This window comes from Falco biarmicus, chromosome 10 (assembly GCF_023638135.1).
Source record: "Falco biarmicus isolate bFalBia1 chromosome 10, bFalBia1.pri, whole genome shotgun sequence".
In the NCBI taxonomy this organism is placed as follows: Eukaryota; Metazoa; Chordata; class Aves; order Falconiformes; family Falconidae; genus Falco; species Falco biarmicus.
In genome coordinates, this window is record NC_079297.1 from 30,928,862 (window position 1) to 30,942,769 (window position 13,908).

Consider the following 13,908-nt stretch of genomic DNA (forward strand, 5'->3'; position numbering starts at 1 on the left):
TAGACATGAAGAAACTAGCATGGTTCAAAAGAATAAATACCCTTCACCTGAAGATGTGTTCTTCACTTTTCCTATCATATGACCATCTCTATTTAAAAGGACATGTGAACTTACGTTTAAAAATTGTTCTTTCAGGTTATTTGATCCAGTGCTGATAAGTGGTAATGTGGTGATATGGTAATTGGCCATCACCATCAAATTAAAAAAAGACAATTACATAGATAGAGCAATCACAGACCTTTGCAGGACAATCTAAGCAGTCTGGAAAATGCATTTAAAATATGAAATAATACTGTTGAAATAAAATAGCAAGTTAAGGAATGGTAATTTAGACTCTCACCAGAATATTAGTCCTTCCTTATTTCTCTTTTCCCCTCCCTCGGTCTGCTGCTCATCTTGTTTCTCTTCAAGCAGTAATAGTAAAATTATTGGAGGATAAAGAATGGGGAACAGACTGAACTTGTTTCCATTTAGGACTATAATTGGTAATAAATACCTTTTAATTTAAAATTTAAAATACAGCTTCTGAACATCACTAGCTAGTTTTAAGAATAGGGCTAATCTCAAGAATTCTTACACATCTTTTCTGAATTTGTGTTCTTTTAAGCTATTCGGTGATATAATAGTTTCGAAGCTTGTACCTTTTGCCTTTTAAAGCAGGTATAGTTACAGTTGTGACAGTGCCTGTCATCTTCAGATTAGACTTGCAATTCACTCTGTTCTTCAAGAAGTAGTTTCTAATTGGGTGTGCTGATAACAGATGCATCAGTGTGTTTGTTTAGTTAAGTGTAAGCAAGTTCTCAGCTTTATTGGCTTGCTATCTACCATATACCTATACAAGAATGTAAAAAGTCTGAGAAGGAAATGTAATGGAGGGTTCCCAAGCTCTTTGATCTGTCTTGTATTTAAGTTTTGAAGAAGGTGCATACTTAGTTATTGGTGGAGGAGAGCTAGATCATTAGTGTCAATTATTCTGCAAAAGGAACAAATGGATTAGGTTATATTTAAGCCATAATATAAACAAATCTGATGGATAGTATTTTTTTTTTTAACTGTATTTCTTTTAAAGGGAATGACTGGGTCATACGGAACTCTGAAGGGAGTCAGAGACTGCTGCTATTCTTAGGAGCATATTGGGTAGTGGGAAGAGGAGAACCTTCCAGATTACAAGAATGAAGGAAGAATTAGTTTTACAGAAAGGAGCAGGAACCTGTAGTTCAAAGGCAGATATGGATAAGAGCAGCAACTTTATAACTAGGCCTCAGAAGGAAACTTCCTAATGACAGAAAAGGATAGTACACTTTGCTGCAACTAGGAAAATTGCTAAGATGGGACCATTTTTATAATTGCTTATTTTGTATTAATTGGAGATGATAACAAAATGGTCCACCCAGCCTAGGCTTTTTATCTTTAATAATAGTCAGTAGTAACATTTGTTTCAGAATTGTTTTTTTTCTACCCTGGTGTCTTTGCCATGTTTTCTGAAATTACAGTGTGGTCCATCCTTAGCTAGAGGATACGTCTGGGCTGTGATGAGTAGCCATGGATTTGATCAGTGTCTGTGAGCTTTTTTTAACATCTTTGGTTGCATTTAGTTTTTTGTAAAAACCTGCAGTAATGACTGCAATAATTTAATTATGTACTGTGTGAGAAGTACCTCCTTTGGCTTGTTTCAAGCCTGCTGCCAGATGATCTAATTACATGGCCCTCATTCATATGCTTGTGATCACTACTGACTAACCTTTCTGTATTTACCTTCTCCATCACATTGGTAACTATAGAGGATTGTTACAACCCTCCATTTTCCTCACACTTGAGGGATCTAGGTCTGTATACCTCACAGTAGAAGCTGCTGCATGTATTTGATTTCTCTTATTAGCCTATCCTTTTTTATTTTTTCTATACTTCTATATCTACAGGCAGCACTCAGACAGTGGGCATAGCATGGATTTATCCAGTGACACTCTTTTTTTATTGTTTGATGTTCCCCTTCTAATATTTCATTTAACATCTTTGAGAATTGGTCTGGTGCAAATGACTCAAAGATGGTTTTGCTGTTTGATGTTGATGTAATATGAGCCCAATTTTCTATATAAACAGTTTAAAATTTATTTTTGTTCTCAGCATTTACTCATTAGTACTGAATTTCAGCAATGTCAATAAGACTCGCTATTGAGATCTTTTGATGCTTTTTCATAACCCACTCTATTTGTGACTAGCCTCAGGAATTTTGTGTCATCAGTTTATGTTGACAGGTCAGACTTCTGTTGCCTTTTCAATTCATTTTGAGTGGGGTGATTAAGATAGATACCAGCTTGAATCTTTGAGGAATTCTCTATTGGCAGGTGTGGCTTTTTTTTTTCTTTTTGTGAATGTTTTACTCTTATTCTATAATTTCTTTGTTTTAAAAAATTGCTAATCCAGAAGAGAGCCATCCCTTTCTTCCCATGTACACGTGATTTCTTCAGGAGCATTAAGGGGAGACCATGTCAAAGTTTTTGTTTGTTTGTGTTTGGTTGTTTTTTTTGTTGTTGTTGTTTGGGGTTTTTTTTTTGGTTGATCAAAGTCCAATGACTGACCAGTTCACTTATTGGTGTGTGCGGTATGTTTCAAAGAGTCCAGTAGATTTTTTGGGCATGGTATCCTTGTATGAAAAATCCTACTGATTTTTGTCAATGTTTCATTTAAATGGTGCATCCATAAATTCATTTTATAGGGTTTTTTCTCAGTGTCTTCCCCCTCCCCAGGTTTCTGCCTATTTCCTCAGGCAGTTTCCCCACATTCTTCTGGATCCCTTTAAAAGCTGATGTTATAGCTGCTAGTTTCTGTTCCTGTGGTACAAACACAACTTGTGATTGGTTATACCACATTGTAGAGATTTTCCTGCTTTGAAGGTTACTGTAATAAAATCTTATCTTTCATGTATCGGATCAGGCATGATTAAATATTTGATTATTTATGTTGGCCCATCTTACTCCTAGTTTAGTTTGTATGTGCTTTACAAGGGTATTGGATTAATATATAAATTTTGAATGCAATAATTAACTGATACATTTCAAATACAAAAATAGAGAAAAAATTCTAATTGCTCCATTTCACTGTAAAGACTGTAATTAAATGCTGTAGAAGGTATTTGTCATATGTATTAATTTTAGAATGAAATCTATAATACCTGTAATGTAATGGAAACCCCCTTTGTTTTTAAAGCATAAGGTGTATTGCTTTCAGTTAAAAAAAAAAGTACAATAAGTATAGAACTATTTGCCTTTTTCATAAAGATTACGAGGATTTTTTAAAATGGAATAGCCAATTACAATGGTCTGACAGCTGTTGTAAAACTTTTTCTGTTTGCCTCATTGGGACAGTATTTTTCTGGTCAGATGTTGCCGGGAATCTTGGCATCCCATAGTTTTTCCATGGTTAGTGTTTGTTTTAAATTCTAGGTATTTTCCCCTTTTCTGCTTTAAAAAAAATCAAAGCATATGCAAGTGCTAGGAGATGCTAGTTGAGAGTTGGATTTGTTGGTAAGAACATAAATTAGTCAAAGACGAGTGTAGACTTCTTTTTGTTAGGGTCATCTCATTAATAGCTATTTTGAAAACATAGTCTGAAAGTCTGAAAGCAAACACATTAAAGGCTATTAGAACAAGCCTGAGAAATGAAAAAATTAGTGGTGTTCTCCAAAGAAAAGTTATTTTGCATGCATTTATAATATTTGATGGATTTATTGGGTATGCTACACTGAAACTTTATTGCAATAATAATACTTGTCCCAAATGGCAAATGATATTCTCACTGCCAGTGTTGTTTTCTGTAGGCATGTAACTTTCACTACTGTGATGATTTTGCTAAAAATGCCTTGCAGTGTAAAAGAACATTTAAACATTTATACTTTTACACTTTTAATTAAACATTATTTAATTATTTATTAATTAATTATTTAATTAAACATTAACATTTATATTTTTCTGCTTGTATAGGAAAGGCTGGTGAACTATTCTTATCTTACCATCACTGGAAGACACTTGACCCATCTTGACCTCCTTGTTTCGTATTAGTTTCTCCACCTTAGTCACACTACCAAAATGAAAGAAAAAAAAATAAGTAATTGTGTTAAGTCTGGGTATTTTTACAATTGATTCAACCTGATGTATTGCAAGGTTTGATTTTTGGCTTGGGGTTTTCTTTTTGGGATGGGGTAATCAGTTTCACTCATCAAAATTGTAGAAGAACTTACTATAGAAAAAGAAGTCTGTAGTGTATTCCCACTTAGAATAAGGAACAAGTTAACCACTATTTTTCACAATTCTCTCTTGTCTTACAATTTCATATGCCTGTATTCAAAAACCTTTGCAAAAAAAAATTATCCCTAATTGTAACCTGTGCCCTATGACCAGGGTAACAAAGTGGCTTAGAGAGTAAGTCAAAACACTGGAGTGAAAACAGGCTTTTGGTTGTGATTTTACCTTACCTTTGCAGAAGGTTATACAATTATGTCTTCAAGTGTGGGAGAGTCCTGTGATAATTTCAACAGCAGACTGGAATATAATTTATGAAAAGGCCAATGAAGAAAAAGAACCTGTATTTTGGATATGTTGACTGTGGGAGAGAGAGGATTTTTCTTACCTGGAAGCATACCTTTAGTTACCACATTAGCAGAGTGTGAAACCTGGCTTACATCTACATAAAGTAAATCTGTTTCAGGAGCCTATGCGATTAAATGTTATAAAAAACCCCATAGCATTTCACAACTTCTGGAGTTTTAGGGTGTCAGGGATTCTTTTCCCCTCTTTTAACTGAAATCTGAGCTTGTTCATCTCTCAGTTTTTTCAAAGAGAAATTTTTTACGAGATTAGTAGCTGGTAGCAACCATCAGAGGTGTCTGACTGCATACTCTCTTCCTAGAGAGTTGAGTTCATCACAAGGCAAGGTGGAACAGTGTGTGCCCCCCTCCCCGTACTGCTAGTGGTGATTGCTTTGTTCACTTGGCACATGCAAGATAAAATGCCATCAGGATCTATCTATGCAAGACTTGCCATTTGGGGTCAAAGTGGATCTCCCCAACTAGTTTTATTTAATCTAGTCATCATTTAATGTTACAAGTGGGAAGACATCATTGTTCTTTCTTTTTCATATGGAACAACATTACAACATGGAAAAAAATATTTCTGTGTTCTTTCAAATCTGCTGCCATTTGAGATTTTTCTCAGCTGCTTACAAAGCTGCCAACAAAAGTACTACTTAACATGAATACATTAGAGAAAAGTAAACTGGCAGTTTCTATAAAATGCAGCAATTTGCATTCCCTTGTTCTCAGTTTCTGACAGCAATCTGTGTTACGTACTTAAGAGTTTCAATATTTTTTCCCCCAAGAGATCTCATCTTGTATTTTCTGGCACTCCAGCAAGAAACTTGTCCATTAAGATAACTTTTTTATACTGATTTAACTTTCACTAACACAATTGCTCTTCTAATCAAACTCATAATTGTACTCTCTCATCTGTTTTTAAATTATTGCTTTTAATTCTTTAACTTGAGCAACTGAGCATTAAGTTAGTTCAGTCCAGTGTGTAACTTTCAACCACAGCAGTGCTGCAATATTTGCTTTCCTTTATGACATAATATCTTCTTTGGCTGCTTGACAATTTTCTTTCAGCTTACTTTCCTAACTTCAGTGCCTGTAATGTTTCTTTTTGGGTCATCATCAAGTTATTGAAAGAAAACAACACTGATCTTGTGTAAAGCTTGTACCTTGTGGCGATTTTGTAAATGAAAATCCTTAAGACAGCAATTAATGATATAAAATAAAGAAGTGGTGGTGTTTAGTGATTTAGATGTTTTGTTACTCTGAAGGTGCTGTGTCACTGAATGAACTAGTGTGAGAAATTTGAAAATACAGCCTCATGGTCTGAAAAAAAAGAAGTCTTATAGTTGTTCTCCAGCTAACTTCAGGCATAAGCTTTTGCAAAAACAAATTGTTCAGTGGGTAGACTGTGTGAAAGTGTTGTGGATTGTTTGCTTCCTCACTGTGCGGATTTGGCACTGACAGATTCAAAATGAAAGGGAACTTTGCCTTATTTATATTTAACTTGTGAAATGCCGTTGTATATGATACTGGATCTATCAGAAGTTCACTTGAGTTCTGAAAAGATGATCAGAGAAATGCAAAGGTGAAAAAAATCTATTGACCTTTGTAACATACAAAGGCATACATAGAATGTATGGCTCCTTGAGCTGTGCTGCTGAGGCTGAAAGAATGTTCTGAGAATATTAAGTAAGCACTGCTTACTTTAGAATATTCTTATCTTGAGGTGGCCGCTGTTGTCAGTGGCAGAATACTGGACTAGATGATCATTTGGTCGAATTCATTTGATGTGAACCATTCTCACTTTCATGTTTTGGGCTGAGTTGTACAGCTTAATTTTATGCTGCTTGTTTTAGAGGCAGACTTGGGGAGGGAGGAGAAATGTAAGCATTTTTGTGAGATTGTAGAGTAAGTTGTGATTAAAAATCTTTGAAAAATTCAGTATCTTCTTCAGTTCAGTACTAAAAAAAGTCCTTGTGGTTGTATGAAATAGTTTCTCTTTGCTGAAAATAAAAAGATCTGAGATTCATTCCTATATCTCTAGTGTAATAGGTGAGGAAAACAAACCCACTTGATTAAAAAAATTAAGTCAATAGAGGGGAATAAGTGGTTTTCAATTACTGCATTAAGAATATATCAGCATACAGTAAAATGCTTCAGTGTAAGATTTGTGCATATCTTTCTATTGCAGAAAGGTAAAATTGGACGTGCCGCACTCTGTCTGTCCCAACATGGTACATAAGTGTGTCAATACAGCAGTAAAGGCTTGTACTACATATAATTGTAAAATAATGCCAATAGGTAAATAGTAAAAGGATGTTTTGGGAGCAATTTCTAGATTTTGCTTTTTGTAAAATAAACACTACTTCAAAAAATGGTTTTAGGTTTTGGATGACAGTAAAAGTAGTACAGAATGCCAGAACACCGAAGCAACTGTACCAGATCAGAGCAGTAATCCACCTAGCACTATTTCTTTTCTTTGATGGTGATTAGAACCACATGCTCTAAAGGAAAATGCTTATAATGGGCAATTAAAGGATCTGCACATAGCAGGCTTTTTTCCTCTGCCCTCCCTCCCCCAGTTGCCATAAATTACTGGTTGGCCTTTACTCTGACATGCAAGTCTGACAAAACCTAGAAGGAAGAGGAAATGACCTAAGTGTGGTTTTAGCCAGTTTTTTTCATTACCTACATAAAAAGACAAAAACCCCAAACCCTACTTTCCCTTGATAGACAAAACACCTTTTAGAACCTTTCTGAAACATTTGAAAATCTTAAAAATATTAAAAGATTGGAGCAAACATAACAAGCAATAAGAAAACTGAAAACTTTCTACAGCAAAGTAGAAGCTGACCTGCTGATGCTCCTGGTTACAAAAGCAGAAGTAGCATGTCTCTTTAAAAACAAGCAAACAAAGCAAGCACATAAAAAAGAAACAAAACCCAGCCAAACAAAAAAAAATTTTTTTCTCCTTGCAGGGAGTAATACTAACTTTAAGAACAAGCCTGCTGAAAGCTTATTTGAAACTTTACTATAAGTGGAGCATTTTTTCTGTTTTTGTATCTGTGCTGAGGACAAAGTTACTGAAAACAGTAACTAAACATGGAGACTCTGAACTGACTTGTTAAAGTTTACTTAAGTGCAGCTCTTGTCAAAGATTTGTGTTTGCAGGGAAGATCAGAATACTGTGGAGTTGGGTGGAAACACTAGGGTGGCCAGACACCTGTATGTTCCAATGTACTTACGTGTCCAGCCAAATATGTTGCAGGTACCATTTAATTTATAGAATAGTATTAACTAAAGCAATTACACAGAAGCAAGTCTCTTTCTGCTGAAAGAAGTTTTAGACTTCTTAAAAAAAGTGAAGATAATGTCTTTTATGAAAAAGTTCAGTAGAGTCAACAACAGTCTAGGATATGACTGTTTCCTTCAGTACATGTACCCAAACCTCAGAACCATGCAAGCACACGCAGTTTCTGTTCAAAGATTGTGGCTATCTGTAGACTTCACAACCTATTAGTCATTTTATGACCTTGGATAAATAAATTGTATAGAATCAGGAAGTGATAAGTATTAGGATTCCAAAAATATCTTGCTATTTTTCCTATACCATATATTTTCATGGAAAAGTTTAGTGGGTAGAGGAATATCATGACTCTAAATGCCTTAAGTATCATACTGAATGCTTTTCCAAGTGCTGTATTTTTTCTTAATTACAATAATCTACTCAAGTGGCGGTTGTTTTGGCCTGCAAGATTTCATAACAGAATGTTGTCTGTTACCTAAATAATGCTACCTCTACTTTGACAGAGTCATTCTTTGGTTGCCTTGCCTTTAGTCTCATACTGAATCCAACTTAACTACTTCATAACATACTGTTCTTCAAAATTTACCTTTTGTACACAGAGGGAAAAAATCCTAAAAAATAAATAAACAAAAACTCCAAGACTTTTAGGTTGTATACTGCTGTGTTTGTTTTTGTGTCATTAAATTACACGGGTTTAAAAAGTTAATTGATTGTAAGCTGTTACAAAAGACTGATTTAGAATTAAAAGCAATGAATACAGCATCAGTCTTGTTTGAAAGGCAGTGATGAAAAGAAATGGATATGTAATGTAACCTTTTTCACATTTTACAATAAATTGTCTTCTCATCTGGTTGTAGAATTTTGGTTTTGAATGAGGTGGTTTTTTACAGAGTTGATTTCTGAATCAAGTTGCTATGGTGTTGGTTTCATTGTTTAGTTAATTCCATGCTTGGTTGCTATGGAAATACTTATTTACAGAGCTGATGCCTAATGGTGTCAAACAGATGATGCTAGCAACTAGGAATCTTTTATATTTGATCAATGAAAGACTTGGCCAGAAGTAGAAACTCATTTTTGTACTCATTTTTGCTCCTTTAAAATTTTGGAGCATGGAATGTGCACGGATGGTGTCAAATAGGACAAGTTTTCTTTTCTTAACAAGCATTAAAGCACATGCTGAATCTCTTGAATAGTATCATCATTGAAACAAAAACTTCCCGCTTACCAAGTTTAGGCAAGCAATCAGCAATATTACAAAGTGTAACCTTGTGTATGGCCTTAGTGTGCACACTTCAGTTTAGGGAATGGAGCATATGTATTCATACATTTCAGTTTTAAAATTGATTTTTAGATTTCTAAGCTCTGAAACGTGGGTTTTTTTCATAGCAGTGTATTTTAGAACTGTAGAAGTATGATTATTGTCCTTAGTATAACTTTGCACAAATAATTCTTGAGTAGCTAAGATTAATATGATTTTGTATTTTATAAGTTAAATTATTCTGAAAACATCATTACAGTTATCTAGCTAAATACAGTTTGAGGTGAGCATTAAGGTTTTTAAAAAACTTGTTAAAAATATTTGCAGCTTTAAAATGCGGTACTTTTATAGTAATTTTACAACTTGAGAAAAGTAAAACCCATAGGCTTTTATTGCACCTAAACCTTTAGAAGTTTAAAATACTCCTCAAACATGACTTTAGCCATGTGGAGCTGTGGCACTTACGCAAAGAAGATTCAAAAGAACTCCACCCTCCATGGCATGAACTTGCTTCTGAAAGACACACCTGTCAGAGGCCCTGAAACACTGGCTGTGCCGTGACAGGAGGGATAACTTATATATCAGAAGAAGATATATACAGAAGAATCTGTATATACAGAAGAATCATTAAAAACAAAACAAAACCTCCTGAAGATCTCTCAGGTTTCATTGACCGTCTTCTCCCATTTCTCATCCATTTTTAGTTTATTTGGACTATAAGCTTGTCAGAAGAGCAGTTTTTTCCTTTTTCTTTGTTGAAATTACTATTGCTTGTTCCTGTTGCTGTTTGAGCTAGAAGCTGTATTAGGGAAGGCCTTTATTACCATTACTTTGTGTACTTTTTTTAGCAAATGTTTCTGACGTAACTAATAACTTGTACTTTGCAAAAGTGCCGTCCTTAAGTTTTGGTAGTTCTTGTGTTGGTATTCAATAATCGGGACCTTTGCTTCCCCCACTCCACCCTCCAGTGAGTAGATGGGATACAAATACTGTCAGATAAGTTGATTGATTCTAAAATTCTTGTGTTCAAAGTGCATGGCAGTTCCTCTGGAGTATATGGAAATACTGTGTGGAGTTTTATTTCATAGGCTGAACAGGCTCAGTTATTATAGTTAACGATAATACAGTCCCTGACTGTTATAAAGAACGAGGCATGGTACTGTGTTACACGTGGGGCTGTGTTTTGTTTTTTATTGTCTTTCAAACCCCTAATCAGCTTGACAGGCAGTTCTGTAAGAGCAGCAAAGTGTGCTGGTTGCTCTTTGGGTGGACTGGGGGACTTGGGTTAGTCAGGCTGATACGAGAACTTCTATAAGCTGACCGGTAGTTTGGTGTCCACAGTTATGGGGGGGACACGACTATACATTTCTCACCTTTCAGGAGTCGGTCTGCAATATCAGAGCCCACTGCAGTTTTATTTTCAGAGGAGCTCCCAGATGTGTGATAGGTGTGATGTTGGCATCGACAGTGGATGCTCAAAAGCCAAAACATGCGAGTTGCTAAGCAGAGGTTTTGAGTTGTGGCTTGGAACCTTTATGACTAGAGTTCCCCTTAGATCAGGTGTTTCTTGTTGGAAGAGGTGAGGAAGAACGTTATGTGCAATGCATTACAAAATCTTAGTATTACAGAATACAGATCTTTCTGCAACAAGTCTTATGGTTGCAAAACCAAAAATTGCAGAGGCTCTGCCTACGACCTATTTTAAGGTCTGTTGGTCTGTTCACATTAAGTCAAAATAAACTGTGTCCTTTTTTACTCCTGTTGTAAGATGGATGCAACTCTGGGAACACTTTGTAACCGTTGTCGATGACCCACAGTAATTAATTAAAGCTTCGACTGCCAAACCCCCAACAGCAATAACGCCAGAAATACTGCTCTTTAGTACTCCGGCTCTAACTTGCAAGGCACGGCGCTGTGCTAATTAACCCCGGCCCGGCAGCTGGTGGGGGCTGAAGCGGTATGCCCTGGGGGCTGGGCTGCACCCCCGGCCCCGCGGGGCGCTTTGGGGGTGGGGGGCGGCTTGGCTCGCGCGCGCCACCTGCCGGTGTGGCGTTAGCACCTGGGCACACACGGTACCCCCCGCACCCGCTGCCACGGACGGGTCGGGGTCCGGCTGCGGTGCGGATGGGTCCCCCGCCGTGCTCACCGGGGGAAGCGCTCGCTGCAGCCAGCCGCTTCTTGTCCGCCGTGCTTAGCGCAAGCAATCGCTACCTCGCGCCCAGAACTTTCCATCAGCTCGTTTTAATTACCTCGCTGTGTGGCGCGTGGAATGAGCCCTCAACGTGTTACAGTTCATGCAGGCTGTGGTAGCCTGCTAGCTGTCTTAATGTACTACACCTGTCTTCTCTCAAGAGATACGACTTCTAATTAATGGTGGTGTATACTGTTTTTTTTTTTTTTTAAATAATCTGTTGGCAACATACAGGTAAATTTAACTTCTGTTTATTTCAAAACTGTTTTGTTTTCTTTGCTGTAAAATTGCTATCCCTGGAGAAGCTTACATCTTTTGGTTTAAATTACAACAAAAAAATTTCAGTCATGAATCAAAGCTGCAAATTTTTTTGTTTCACTAAAATTGTGTATAGAATGGTGCCCTGCCATTTAAAATATCAAACCATTATTTGCACTGTAAGCAATTTTTGCATAAGATGTGCACATCATTTTACCTTGTGTATCCTGGGTCAGTATGCGACAAGATACAGCAGTAACACTTTCTGTTGAATGTTTTCTGCCTCTGCAACCTTGACCCTGTTTCTTTGGTATAGCAGGGCTAAAGCCAAAAGGAAGTTTTGAACTTTTTTAGTCATGGAGCATGACCCCCTAAATCATAACAGTATAGCTTATGGGAGCATGTGTGTGTGTCCATACATGTACACAAAAGCCCCAAGGGCTTGAAAAATGAGTAAAGGAGTTTGCATCAGTAAAAGTAGTTGCAGTTAAAGGTTTGGTACAGAAATTTTCTGGAGTTAGCAAGAGTTAACAAAGTATTTTGTTAAGATCTCATTTAAGACAAATAAATAAAATCAAGTAACATAGCACATATTTAAAAGAAAAATAAAATATTAGAAAGGGAAACCTCTTTTGTGTCCCATAATAAAGGAGGCAAGATTGGAAGCAAGCTAATGCAACTCTGTGGACCATTAGTATCAGAGGTTGCTAATAAACCTAACAAAACTCATGTGGATGTGTGATCTTTGTTGCTGGTTGAGTCAAAAGACAATGAGGCAGATTAATGCAGTCTCTGTGACCAAGTTCAGGAGGACAGAACAAAAGCAAAAATTTTACCTTTGTTTCAGACAGTAAATAAATGTCAGTCTCGAAAGAGAAACTGGAGAATGAAGAAAAACAAAAAACCCACCAACCCCAAAACTGCCCAGATGAACAACTCATTCTAGTTTGCTATGGAAGAAAGACCCCTCCATCTTTATGATGATCATGCTAAAACCAAATACACCAGCAAAATGGGTATGCCCAGATAATGCTGGTCATTATCTTAATGCTTGTCACTGACAGGCTAACAGTCATCTCATAAGCTTATTATTCTTTTTTATTTTTTAATAAATGAGGAGATTGTAGCTAGATAAATCACTTTAAAAAACACCAAAATCCTCCACATCTTAAATTCTTAACTCTTGATTTAGGTCTGCTTGCTTTACACAGTATGAGTTTTGGAGACAGCATAACTTACTCCCAGTTTAAGTACATGCTTAACGGTAGATCATTTCATAGCAAGTGGATGTTGTAACTGTTACCATTAAACCATGTTTAAAGTTATCTCTGTGAACGTAACAGAAGAGAGAAAGAGCCTGTAAATGCTGACCTTGCCTCAATACTGCTAGCATGTTGGCCCATGTTTCTTTAACAACAGTTTCTGCACCTTCTGCTGGACAAGTGCCAGCGTGGAACATTGTTTTTTTTCCATGAAAGAGCTGTTAGTCTTAGAGGAGCAAAACCAAACAGGTCTCACCTATAAAAATAAGTGGGAAAACTTACAGGACTACAGAATATCAGCTACCGAGTGGGGTATTTGCTATTTCTTTGTGCTCTGTAGCTACAGAAAAGAGGAAGAATGTGTTACCTTTATCTTTGTTTAATTTGTGGATGCATGTTGTGCAAATGAATTAATTTATCAGAGAATAATTAGAACCTGTCAAGAAGTCACAAAGACTGAACACTTTTGAAGCAAAACAGACACATGAATTTCATTTCTTGTATGTTGTTTCTATTTATTGTCAGTATAGAAGAAACATTAAGTGAGTGCTGTTGACGTACTTGAAGCTGATAGTATCTTCAGATTGTGTTGCTGACGTTCTTTGGTTTGGTGGGTTTTGTGAAGTTATTCAGAACATGTAGATTTGTAACCGTGTTCAAGTAAAACCTAACAAAACCTCCTGCAAGAAAATGCTTTTAAAATTACCAGGTTTTAACCTGATATAACAGGGAACTTTTTGCCTTTTTAAAAAATAAATGATGTTATTGTAGTGCTTTCTGCTCTGTGTTTATGAAATTGCCACTGTTCGAATGATCCTGGAAAGAAAAAAACCAATGAAATATATTGGAGGTTTTAGGATGGATTTGCTTTTATAAGTTGAGGTGAATAGAAGCAGGAAAACACTGTCACCACTTAATTTAGTGTGTATGTTAAATGATTTATAAACAATCCAGAAATATTGAAACAAGGCCATATAATTATTCTGTCATCAAGGTATCTCCATTGCATGCAATTTCTTTAAACTCTTTAGGACTTTTACTGGGGTA

The 13,908-nt window shown here is 36.2% G+C and overlaps 1 protein-coding gene across 1 annotated transcript in view; it reads left to right on the plus strand.

Moving 5' to 3' along the window:
* Positions 1–13,908, plus strand: part of PDE3B (phosphodiesterase 3B) — an 87,212-nt gene that overhangs the window by 49,614 nt on the left and 23,690 nt on the right. The window lies entirely within an intron of this gene.